Genomic DNA, 13,016 nt, shown 5'->3' on the forward strand with positions numbered 1-13,016 from the left:
AGCCACCCAGGCGCCCTGGCAGTTGGTTTTTAAACAATAACACACACACACATACACACCCTATCCCAAGCATTGATTTTTTTTCCTAGAAGAAGGAAGAAATTCTCCCTGATCTGACATGGAATGCTGCCACAGGACTAGGAAGAAACCACTATAATGCTAACTCTTCCACAAGCAAGCATAGATTTCCACATAGATGCTGTAGGTTTCAGTTGCCCCAGCTAATGACAAACTACTTGGAAGGGGCCTAATCATTCAGCCTGAGAGCTGAAGGTGGGCCACAAAGGGAGCGATGGCTTCCAAGGGCACACAGGGAGGAATGAGGAGGCTTGGCCAGATGTTGGCACACAGGCCACTCTCTGTGAGTTTTTCACACACGCGCTAACTCTGTGGTCCAGGTGAGGTGTGGCAGCAGCTTCATTTGTCCACAGGCAACTTTTCAAAAAATAAAAGTCTCTCGTAAGATACAGATCAGCTGCCTAAAACACAGTTTGACAGGTGTGTGTTCCTGTCTTGGTTGGGAACTTCTACTCAACCAGAAGAGAAGGAGAATCAGGAATAGTGGGGGTTTAGAAACCCCAGGGGAACAGACACCTACACCCGGCCACGTAGAGATATGCTTGCATTTCTGCACGTGTGTTCAGGTCTGTGTGTGTCCCCGTGTGTGTCCACATGCCTGAGGTGCCTGCCCTGTGCCCGTCCGTGCATGAGTGGCTGTTCCCCTATGGATGTGTGTGTTTATGTGTATCCACGTGCCTGTGTATCCCCACAAAAGGAAGGAGGAGACACACACAGACACACACAGGGTTTCCAACCCTCCCCAGGCTGATGCAAGTCAAAAAGGACCCAAAAATCATTTCCCTCAGATCCTGATCCTCCCTTCCCATTCCTGAGCTTATCCTCTTTCCTCATCACTGACTTTGGGCTTTTAGGAGTTGGGGAGGTCACTGAAGGAGGGGCACAGGGATGGCTGAGGAGAAGGTAGCTGAGGCCAACGTCAGCAGGAGTGAAGAAGGAAGACACAGGGGAAGGGCCTGGGGGCGGGGCTCTGCACCGTGAATGTGTGGGCGTGGGGGTGAGGAGGGGGTAAGAGGGAGTAGGCGCATCTGCACAGGAAGTGTTACCAGCGGAAGAGCCTTGGCAGACCAGGAGCGGCCTTCTCCCTCCCTCCAGCCCCTGACCAGCTGCACTGAGAGCACCTCGATCCCACTCAACTAGTTTCTCATTCTTCCGCTGTTTATAGAGAGGCACATATTTTCAACATACTCCACTCTGCAGCACAGAACTCTGGCTGACGGCTTAATATTTGGAAAAGATCCCACTGAGCCGTGTTTGGCTTCTTGTGTCCCAGAGATAGAATAAGCTGGCAGGTTGGGGGCTCCAGCCCCTGAGATGCATGGACTCTTACCCCTGCCTCGTCCTCTCTGTGTCCCCTCCAGATGGGGACCACTGTCCACATCTCCAGTGTCACCTCTGAGCCTTCCTCACTCACCCCCTTACTCCTCCTCAGCCGCAAAGTGCCACATCCCTAGTGTCACCTAGTGTCACAGTCGCCTAGCAGACAACCCCATGGTCACTCCCTCCCAAGACCTGTGTCTTTCCTTTCTCTTTCCTGCCACTGGTGCCATGATGCACAGGCAGCCTTTGTAGGTCCTCAAGGCTGCCCGCCATCCCACCCCCAGCCCCAGTCACCCCCTTGTTTTCCTTCCTTGTCAGGGCACAAGAGGAGAAACCCCATCTTTGGCTTCACTGACTGGGTCTTGCCATACTGGCCACTGGGGACTGACCCAGGGCAAAGTCAGGAGATGCATGGGGCAACCCACCCAGAGCCCCAAGCCGGATGTACCCTGGACAGTCCACCTCTGATCCTCGACACTGAGAGAACCTATTCTTCATGGTTTGGGCCACATCTGTTAGGGCCTCTGGCACTTATGGCTGGAAGCACCTCTTCATCCAAGGCTGATACTTCACGTGTGGTGGGCCTGTCCCCCCTCAGGCTCTGCCCTATCACTCAGCTCTCTTTCTCCTGTAATGTTGGTGTCCCTGGGTGCCCTCTCCTCAGCATATACAAATATATTTATGTCTTTTTCATCACCTTCAAACACATAGACAACAATACAACAGAAAAGCTACGCTCCCCCTAGTTTCCACTCTTACTTAAGAAAGAAGGGATAAGGGTGGGCGCCTGGGTGGCTCAGTTGGTTAAGCAACTGCCTTCAGCTCAGGTCATGATCCTGGAGTCCCTGGATCGAGTCCCTCATCGGGCTCCCTGCTCGGCAGGGAGTCTGCTTCTCCCTCTGACCCTCCCCCCTCTCTATGTGCTCTCTCTCATTTCTCTCTCTCTCAAATAAATAAACAAAATCTTTAAAAAAAAAAAGAAAGAAGGGATAAGGGTGCCTGGGTGGTTCAGTTGTTAAGCATCTGCCTTTGGCTCAGGTCATGGTCCCGGGGTCCTGGGATCGAGCCCTGCATCGGGCTCCCTGCTCAGCAGCGAGTCTGCTTCTCCCTCTCCCACTCCCCGCTGCTTGTGTTCCCTCTCTCGCTGTGTCTCTCTCTGTCAAATAAATAAAATCTTTAAAAAAAAAAAAAAAGAAAGAAAGAAGGGATAACTACAGATGCCCTTAGAAGGACCCCCTACATAACTCGTGGTGGAGATGCAAAAAATAAGGACAGAGGGCACTCTTCCTGGGACACAGGATGACAAGCCTGCTCCACTCCACCTCTTCTGTCTGCTCTGCTGCCCCTCGGTCCTGTCAGACCCTCTTACAGGATGTTACTCGTCTTATCATACGTGACCCGTACGGTTTCATGTCCATATGTTCATGCTCTCCCTCCAAGTGGCTGGTAAGGTTACTCATCGCACATGTACCCAGGACCTAGACTGTGAGCCCCCAGACCTGGATGTCTGAAGTTCACAACCTCCTGAGGTGATTCTGGCATGGACCACAGGTGGAGAACCGTGGCTGGCTATAAATCACTTGTACTCCATTGTTCCTTTGTGTTCACCAGATGACCTTGAGAGGAGTTCTAAGCATCTTCAGGACCTAAATCAGTCCTTTAAAACATTTAATGGGGGTATGAATCCCTGGGGATCTTGACAAAACAGATTTTGATGGAGTAGTTTGGGGTTTGGTCCAAGAGTGTGCATTTCTACCCAGCTCCCAGTTGCTGCTGGTCTGCGGACCACACATTGAGTAGTGAGGCTCTGAATGAATCACTGAATGTTAATATTGAAAGGGAACTTAGAGGTCCAGGTCCAATCCCCCTACTTTTCACATGAGGAAACATATTCAGGGAGGTTAAATAACTTGATTTTGTTGAGCTCCTTCATGGAAGTGGAAGGAAGCTTTTCCCTAGTGTGGCTCCCAGCCTGTCGCCCCTCCTGGACCTCGTAAGGCATTTGGGACAGAATTAGGGTCCCCCCCCCGCCACCTGGTCTATCCTGCTCTCCCAGGACAGACTCACCCCTCAAGTGAACTTGAACTTTGCCTAACTTGGGACTGAGATGGCAGGGGGCTTCCCCTGTGGGAGGCAACACAACCCAAGGAGACCAGCTGGTGCTTTTGCCAACTGGAGCTAACAGCAACTGAGTCTCTTAAAGACGACCCACAGGAAGGTTCGTGAGGCCCTCCCTCCCGCACTGGCCAGGTAGCTCTTAGGTTCCATCTGAATAACATCTCTGCCCTTTCAAGGCTATCCAGACACTGTTCTTGCATGTGAACCGATGGATGTCTCTCCACATGCCTAAGTGTGTATGCGCACCCCACCTCGACCCAAAAAGAAAAATGGGAGTAGAGACAAAGTGGATACGGAACAAAGCTAATGGTGCACGCTGGCTGTTGGAGGACCACTAACTCGACTCTCGGCTTTTAAGAAGACGAGGCAGATGGGAAAATGAGCCAACTGTTTGGGGCACGGGCTCTGTCAATGCCCTGGTCAGGCAGTCCTTTCTTCCTGGATACACAGGAACCCCCTCACCCACAGACAGGTTTTACAGGGAGAGTCTTTCGGGCTGCGTCCTGCAGTGCATAACTCAGAGTCAGGTGGGAGGGGGTGGGCAGTGTAAGGCTCACACAGCTTGGTTTCCCACTCAAGGTCCAGCAGCCCATAGAGATGGCTTGATTCCCCTCCCCCGTGTCCCCCAATGGGGGGTGGGGAACATCCACTCACACGGGGGATGATGTGAGGTGGTGGGCAATTTGTAAGACAGCCTTCATAAGGGCCCTGCATCCACTGTGGAAGGAGCAGAGGGGGACAGGATGGGGACAACTGCTAGAAGAAAGTGATAGTGTGAGCACCCGGCCCCACAGCAAGGACCCTGACAGCCCAGCCTCCCCGCGGGCCCACACGCACACTGCTGGCAAAGAGCTGCTCTCCGTGGAGAACCCACCTTCGGACAGGACACATCACTTCCTCACCTGTTGAGAGGCGGCACAGTGACAGGCTGGTGGCCAAGCGGTAGCAGCTGACAGTTGTCAGATGAGAGGCTGATTCGGGGCTCCTGCTTTGAGGCTTACCTGAAAACACAACCAGAGTTGGGTCGGCAGGTGCAACAGAAGCTGGGTGTCCCCTGAACCGCCCACCTCCCAGAGGCCTCTCGTCCTGCTCCGCGGCCGCCTCGGTGAGCCCGCGGAGTCTCGTGGCAGACCACACGGGAGATGGGGAGCTCCAGGCAGAAAGAGGAGCCCCAGTCTGACATCGCAGAGTAGGAGCATCTCGAGGCCACAGACTGCCCTGCCTCTCCCTTCCCGGCCTGGATGCCTGGACGCCGCCCCCAGCCCCCCGCGCCATCCCACTTCCAGCCAACTTCTGCCAAACAGAAACAGTTTAGAGGTCTTTTCTTATTATACAAAGCTAGGCCAATTGTAGAAAAATGGGAATAGAGAGAAAATGACAGCAAAGAAAATGAAAACCGAGGATAATGCCTTTTCCCAGAGATGACCACGGTTATTCCTACGCCTATTAGAAATAAGCTGATTCCAACTGAAGGACATTTAGCACAGAAGAGATGACTCGATCGGGTGGCTTTAAAGACTTCTTTAAAGTCAGGAACTCTCCGCAGACAAATAGCTTGTTGCTTCCCTCCTCTGGAGAGGCTGACTCTGGGACAATGGGCGCGTCCCCCAGGGGTGTCGTGAACACCCCACCCTATAGCATCCATGTCCCGGGGATCCCAGGGACCTTGCAGCAAAAATAAATGCAGGCCAGGAATGGGCTGGACTTCGGGGAAGGATGCGAGCAGTCGTGCTCAGTGCATTTTCCCCAGCCCATTGCGGAGGATATAGCACTTCCCCACTGTGAGTTTCCCTCAACCCCACCATCTTCCAAAGGGAGATAGACAGACAGACAGACAAGTCCTCGAGAGGAGGCCTGCTGTCCTGCAGGGGCAGAGCCTAAACCCTGCCTCCTAGGCAGATGACTTTACAGCCGGGCTCCAGGAGTCTTCCCTGCCCATCCTCTGGACAGACATGACCCCTGGCGGAGGGGATATGGGTGGGGGGCTGGGGAACAAGCCTCCAGACCAACCCAAGTCCCCCTCCGCACCCTGACTTCTGCTTCCTTCGGTTATCTAATCTTTATTCTTTTCTTTCTTTTTTAAAGATTTTACTTATTTATCTATTTGAGAGAGAGAGTGAGCGAGCGAGAGGGAGAGCACAAGCAGAGGGAGAGGGAGAAGCAGACTCCCCGCTGAGCAGGGAGCCCGATGTGGGGCTCGATCCCAGGACCCTGAGGTCATGACCTAAGCTGAAGGCAGACGATTCACTGACTGAGTCTCCCAGGCGCCCCTCTAATCTTTGTTCTAAAGTCAGATGTGCCCAGGGGAATGCTCTCTACTCTCAGTGTCTTCATCCTTAAAAGGGAGGCAGACAGACGTTCCTCTGAGTGGGTGTCACATCACAGTTCCCCGCAAATGTCCTATAAGAAATGCTACAAACAGGATGAGAAAAGCCAGGCGAGAACCAGAACAATACACAGAGGATGTCGATATTTGCTTTATGAAGTAGATTAGGTATTTTGTCCCTGGACACATCCTCTCTTAGAGGTCTGAGGCTTCATGCAGCAAATGCTCTTGCCTGGCTCCATGAAAAGGTTGCCTGGTCCTAGAAGTTGGTCATTCTTTTGCTCCTTCCTTTGGAGGACCACACTGCACACTAGCACAGTGAAGACTTGTGACGAGTCCTTCGGTGAAGAAACCTGTTTACTCAACCCGCCACTCCTCAGATGATTGATTCGGGAACACCCCAGGTTTTGTTTTTTTCATGGAATGATGCATCTCATACGTTTTCATCACACACTGGGGTGAACAGACCCACGGAGACAAGTGGCTACAGCAGCTCTGGCTGCCCAGAGGGCTGATAGGATGGAGGACAGCAGGGCACCTGTGCACCATTCTCCAGGCCCCTGCCCAGACCCATCGTGGGCAGGTCTCCCTCTACCAGCGGTCCCTAAACTGGCTGCTATCAGAATCACCTGGGAGCTCAGTACCACCGAGGCCTGGCTCTATCCCACTTCAATGACCCTGGGCCTCTGTGCTCTTTCTGGGCTCTCCAGGGACTCTGACACCTCAAGTTCTCAAACGACTGCCCAAGTCTGTCGGTTCTGAGACTCTGCTGTGCGTCTGAATCACCTGGGGCATTTAAAGATGAGACGCGCGGGTCACACCCCAGACCACGGAAGTCAGTGTGCAAGCCACATCTGAAAAGACACAGCTCTAGTCTGTGTCTACGCTGGTGCTTGTCAAACTCAGATGTGCATGTGATTCACACGGATCTCAGGCTCTCATTCAACAGATCCAGGTGGGCCTGGGATGCACCTGCCTCTACAGCCTGGGAGGTTGTTACAGATACATAATCCGGTCCCACCCAGACCTTTGGAACTTAATCTGCATTTTAACCTGAGTGATTCATCTGTAAATTAGAGTTGGAGGGGTTCCATGCTGGAGCAGGGGGGCCCAGTGCCGCTTTATTGGAGACTCTGAGCCCAAGGTGAAGAGGCTTTATTGAAGACACAGGAGTCAGTAGGTGGGGGATGGTAGAGTCGCTGTTCTTCCGACCCTCGTGTTATTCACACTCCCACCCAGCTTTTGCACGTGATTTAGTTGCTTCTGGTAGTTCTTGGAGAGACCATACATTAGGAAAAGACTCAATTTCTCCTCGTCCACTTGGCATCTGCATAGCATTTTCCATCCAATGCTTGGGGCATATTTCAGAAATCAACCCACCAACCTGCCTTGGGCCCCAGGAAGAGCTTTAGACACCTTCCCAGGACCACTACTGTTTCTCAAAGTGAGACAAATTGTTGGCGCTGACAGGAGCTTAGCTTCTGATTGGCCTCCTTGATCTGTTGCTAAAAAACACTGCTTTTTAATAGCACCCAATATGCTGCCATGATGTTTTCAAAAGCCACCAAACAGAAAAAAACATACTCCTCTGCACACAAAATGCTGTGGTCCTGTTGTGAAGGCCTAGAAAGATCCACCATGGGACCACCAGCTGGCTGGGAGGCTCTCAAGGGTAGCAGCTGGTTTTACTAATGTCTGTGTCCCCAGGACCAACCCAGCACAGGCCCACTGTCCATGTTCATATAGATGTGACTCACATAGGCATGAAAGAACTAACTGGGGCTTCATAGCAATGGCGTTAATTCTCCACGACTGCTGTTATTTCAGTTCTTAAATGGAGCTAATTCAGCTTCCAGTTGTGAAGTGTAATGCCCTCAAGTCCTTTCATATTTGCTGATGGTGTGGTGCTGGGCCTTGAGGAACCAAAATCACGGTCTCTATTCTCACAGAGCTTACAGTCTGGTGGGGGGTGCCGCATATTGTTCAAGCAATCGTGCTGATGAATGATGGAGGCACGCAATTCTTAGTGGGTCTCTAACCAAAGAACCTGACCTGGCCTGAAGGTCTATGTTGGTTTCTATGAGAGATTCTGAAGCCATGAGGAGGAATGAGACTTGCCTGCCCTCACAGAGCTCAGTGTCTGAGGGGGAGAAGGTAAATAAGTAATGGTCATGGTGTGATAGGTGTATGTGGGGCTGAACCCATTCTCTCCTTTTCTCATAATAACGTAACTATGGCCCATCGTGAGGGGAAGATGGCGGAGCAGGAAGATCATGAGGTTACCTCCTTCCGTGGACACATCAAGGCTGCAACTACATATAGAGCAACTCTCTCTGAGGATGACCTGAAGACTGATAGAACAGATCTTCCACAGCTAAAGACTTTTTGTGAAAAGTCGTATTGAGAAGGGCAGGAGGGGCAGGGATGGGGTCTGATCAAGAACCACACCCCAGGCCTGGTAACCCACAAGCAGGAGGAATATCACAGGCGCAGAGGTCCTCCCTGAGGAGCGAGGAGTTCAAGCCCCACATTGGGCATTCCCTGCCCTGGGAATCTGCACCTCCAAGAAGACAAGCCCCCAATACATCTGGCCTTACAATTCAGCTGAGGGAGCTGGAGTGCTACAGGAAACCAAGACTCTGCCGTTAAATCTCTCTCACTCTGAGAACCAGGACTTTGAAAAGTGCCTAGGTTATATGTGAAGGAGACTTGTTTATTAATTTTAGGGCATGTGCCAATGGGACAGGAATCTGTAGGAATTTTCTCTGGGAATGGACATGCTGGAAGGTGGCATTTTTCTTGCCCTCCTTCAGCCTAAATGGCAGCATGAGAAAAGAAAACAGTATGTACGAAGGAAACCTCACAAGGCTCTATCAGGTGATTTTCCAGCAGAAACTTTGCAGGCCAGAGAGAATGGCACGATATCCTCAAAGTGCTGAAGGGAAAAAAACCTGCAACCAAAAATACTGTACCTGATTATTCTGATTATTATTCAGAACTGAAGGAGAGAGAGTTTCCCAGACAAACAAAAGTTAAAGAGTTCATCACCACTAAACTGGCCTTATAAGAAATGTTAAAAAAGATTTCCTTAAGCAGAAAAGAAAAGGCTATAACTAGAAGTAAAAAAATTATGAAGGAAAAAATGAAAAATAAAAAGATGTAAAATATGTTATCAAATATATAAAACATGGAGTGGGGAGTAAACACGTAGTGCTTTTAGAATGTGTTTGAACTTAAGCAATCATCAACTTAAAACAGACTGCTATATCTCCATAGGGTGAACATATGAACCTCATGGTAACTACAAACCAAAAACCTATAATAGATACACAAAATATGAAGAGAAAGGAATCTGAGCGTAAGACTAAAGAAAGTCATCAAATCACTAGGGAAAAGAGCAAGAGAAGAAGAGAGGAACAGAGAAGAACTACAAAAACAACCAGAAAACAAGGAACAAAATGGCAATAAGAACATAAGAATCAATAATTACTTTAAATGTAAATAGACTAAATGCTCCAATTAAAAGACACAGAGTGAATGAATGGATAAAAAAACCCCAAGTCTCATCTATATGCTACCTACAAGAGACTCACTTCATACCTAAAGACACATGCAGCCTGAAAGTGAGGAAATATAAAAAGATATTTCATGCACTGGAAATGAAAAAAAAAGGCTGGAGTAGCAATACTTATATCACACAAAATGGACTTCAAAACAAAGACTGTAACAAGACACAAAGAAGGGCATTATGTAATGATAAAGGTATCAACCCAACAAGAGGATATAACAATTGTAAATGTCTACACACCCAACATGGAAGCACCTAAATACGTAAAGCAAATACTAACAGACATAAAGGGAGAAACTGACAGTAATACAATGATGGTAGGGGGTTTTAACACCCACTTACATCAATGGATAGATCGTCCACACAGAAAATCAATACAGAAACCAGTGGCTTTGAATGACACATTAGACCATATGAACTTAACAGATATATACAGAACATTCCATCCCCAAAAAGCAGAATATACATTCTCTTCAAGTGCACATGGAACATTCTCCAGGTTAGATCACGTTAGGCAACAAAACAAGTCTCAAAAAGAATTTAAGAAGGTTGAAATCATTTCAAGCATCTTTTCTCGCCACCATGCTAAGAAACTGAAATGACAAGTTTCATTACAAGAAAAAAAAAACCTGGAAAAACACGGACACATGGAGGCTAAACAACACGCTAGGAAACAAGCAATGGGTCAATGAAGAAATCAAGGAGGAAATAAAAAAAAATACCTTGAGATAAGTGAAAATGAGAACACAATATTCCAAAAACTTTGGGATGCAGAAAAGCAGTCCTAAGAGGAAGTTTATAGAAAAACAAGAAAAATCTGAAATAAACAATCTAACTTATACCTTAAGGAACTACAGAAAACTAGAAAAAAAACCCCAAAGTTCACATTAGCAGAAGAAAGGAAATGGAGATCAGAGCAGAAATAAATGAAAGAGACTAAAACAAACAAACAAAAACCAATAGAAAAGATCAACAAAACTAAGAGCTGGTTCTTTGAAAAGATAACCACAATTGATAAACCTTTAGCCAGATCCATCAAGAAGAAAAGAGAGGACTCAAATACATAAAATCAGAAAGAGAAGTTACAGCTGGCATCACGGAAATACAGAGGATTATGATTTTTTGTGTCTAATTTTTACACAAAATTATACACCAAAAACCTAGAAGAAATGGATAAATTCCTAGAAACATACAATCTTCCAGGACTGAATCAGGAAGAAACAGAAAATCTGAACAGACTGATTACTAGTAATTATAATTACTAGTAATGAAATTGAATTGGTAATCAAAACTCCCAACAAACAAAAGTCCAGGACCCGATGGCCTCACAGGTGAATTCTACCAAACGTTCAAAGAAGAGTTAAGACCTGTTCTTCTCAAAGTATTTGAAAAAACAGAAGAGGAAGGAAAACTTCCAAATTCATTCTATGAGGGCAGCATTAACCTGATACCAAAACCAAAGACTACAAAAAAAAAAAAAAAACCAGAGAGAGAGAGAGAATTACAAGCCAATATCTCTGATGAACATAGATGCAAAAATCCTCAACAAAATATTAGCAAACCGAATTCAAAAATACATTAAAAAGATCATTCACCAAGGGGCGACTGGGTGGCTCAGTCGTTAAGCATCTGCTTTCGGCTCAGATCATGATCCCAGGGTCCTGGGATCGAGCCCTGCATCGGGCTCCCTGCTCTGCAGGAAGCCTGCTTCTCCCTCTCCCACTCCCCCTGCTTGTGTTCCCTCTCTCGCTGTGTCTCTCTCTGTCAAATAAATAAATAAAATCTTAAAAAAAAAAAAGATCATTCACCAAGATCAAGTGGGATTTATTTCAGGCATGCAAGGATGGTTCAATATTTGTAAATCAGTGTGATACACCACATTACCAACATGAAGGATAAAAATCATATGATCATCTTAACAGATGCAGAAAAAGCATTTGACAAAATTCAATATCCATTCATGATTAAAGCTTGAAAATACTTTCAAATCTTGACACAAAGGCAGTAATTTAAGAAATTCTATTTGGAAAACCAAATATGAAGCATTAATTATAGCGAGGATTCCACCTTATGAAGCCATGTTCACTTCTAGGGGTTTAATAGTTCTGGGCACAGACTGGTGGGCTACACCTGCCAGATCCCACATGTCCCCAGGAAAGAGCGCACTGCAGACAGAGCCCGACACACAGCCCTGAGTTACTAACCATACCTTGGTCTTGAGTCACTATTTCCAATACCACAGGGTACCTATCATGCAGCTTTGCTCTTTGGTCCAATCCCCACAGGTTAAGGGGGCTATGAGTAGAAATGTAAGGATGTTGCTCTTTTCACCCTAAAATCCTGTTAGATGCTAGGGCCTCAAAGTGGCACTGCTTTGGGCATAAAAACTGTGGAGAGGTTCTCCTAGCACTCATAGCAATCATTTATTTAAGATACATTGGTTTTGAATTGCCACAAAGATTTTATGCATCGAGTCAACATGTTGGAGTGCCCCCGAATAATGGAGCTTCAAAACAAGGGGGAGGGATATTTCACCAGAAAAGTCATAACCGCTGTAGTAGCAAAGGCACAGACTTTCTGTACATGTAGAAGCAAAAAGTGGTACTTTAGCCTCCCAAGAGGAATTTTGCTTTTTTTCTCACAGTCATGCCAGGGTAGAGCTGAATATCCTGACCCCTGAGCAGAGAATCAGATGCTGTCACACCAGGCTGCGGTGGGAACATGGTCCCCTCGGTTAGGACAAGGCCATGGCCATCCCCGCTCTGGCTTGAACCACTTTACAATGTAAACACAGTAATAGTTGAGCTTGATGCATTTTACAATCTGGGCCTCCATTACTCAATTTACATCTTTATTGCCTGATAGCATCTGCCCGATGTGATAACAGCTCAAAACCAGCACAGGGATAAGGAGCTTTTCATGTGGCAAGGATTGTAATGGACCTGAGGGACAAGGGGATTCTTAGGAGAGCGCTCTGGGTCTGATCGAAGCTGGAGCCTGCTGGTCACCAGTCACCAGGTGACCACCCTCTTTTTCTGGCCCCGATTAAGGTCAAGAAAATTAGAGAAGGTTGGCAGACCAGCTGTTATATTTAAGGGCATTGGACAAGTTAATGCAGAATAAACAGAGAAAGAGAATCCAGGTCCATCTTCTGTGGGACCCTTAACACTTCCCACTCTCTCACCTATATGGCCACCCCCAGACATCCTCTAATTATTTCTTTAGCTTTGCAGATAAGAGTCCAAAAATTTTATTCCGCAGGAATAAGCATTAAAAAATCTTTTTTTAAAAGATTGCTGTTTTTATATCAGCATTCACAGAGTATGAAGTTAATTCTTTTCCTGCCTGCTGGATTAAACGTTCATTATGCAAACTGGACCATGCCATTGACCAGGGTGAATACAGTGAAGAAGAAAGATTCATGTCCTGTGTGTGGTACCTTATAGTGTATAAAGAGATACTTTTCATTTTTTCTCAGGGCAGGTCACTCAGTGGATAGGTCACTGCACCAAGGAAGAAAAGACAGTTGAGAGGTGATGTGGCTGGGCCTGTGTACTGGCTTCCTAGGACTACCATAACAAATTACCACAAACTTGGTGACTTGAA

General features: G+C 47.4%; 1 protein-coding gene across 4 annotated transcripts in view; it reads right to left on the minus strand.

The window, feature by feature from the left end:
- Positions 1–13,016, minus strand: part of GNG4 (G protein subunit gamma 4) — a 65,219-nt gene that overhangs the window by 24,183 nt on the left and 28,020 nt on the right. For all 4 annotated transcript variants that reach the window (XM_032430352.1, XM_032430351.1, XM_032430354.1 and 1 more), the window contains one exon: positions 4,419–4,517. The gene's annotated coding sequence lies outside the window, so the exon portion shown is untranslated. The remainder of the gene's footprint in view (positions 1–4,418; positions 4,518–13,016) is intronic.

The sequence above is a fragment of the Phoca vitulina genome, unplaced genomic scaffold, assembly GCF_004348235.1.
Source record: "Phoca vitulina isolate PV1807 unplaced genomic scaffold, GSC_HSeal_1.0 scaffold43, whole genome shotgun sequence".
Lineage (NCBI taxonomy): Eukaryota > Metazoa > Chordata > Mammalia > Carnivora > Phocidae > Phoca > Phoca vitulina.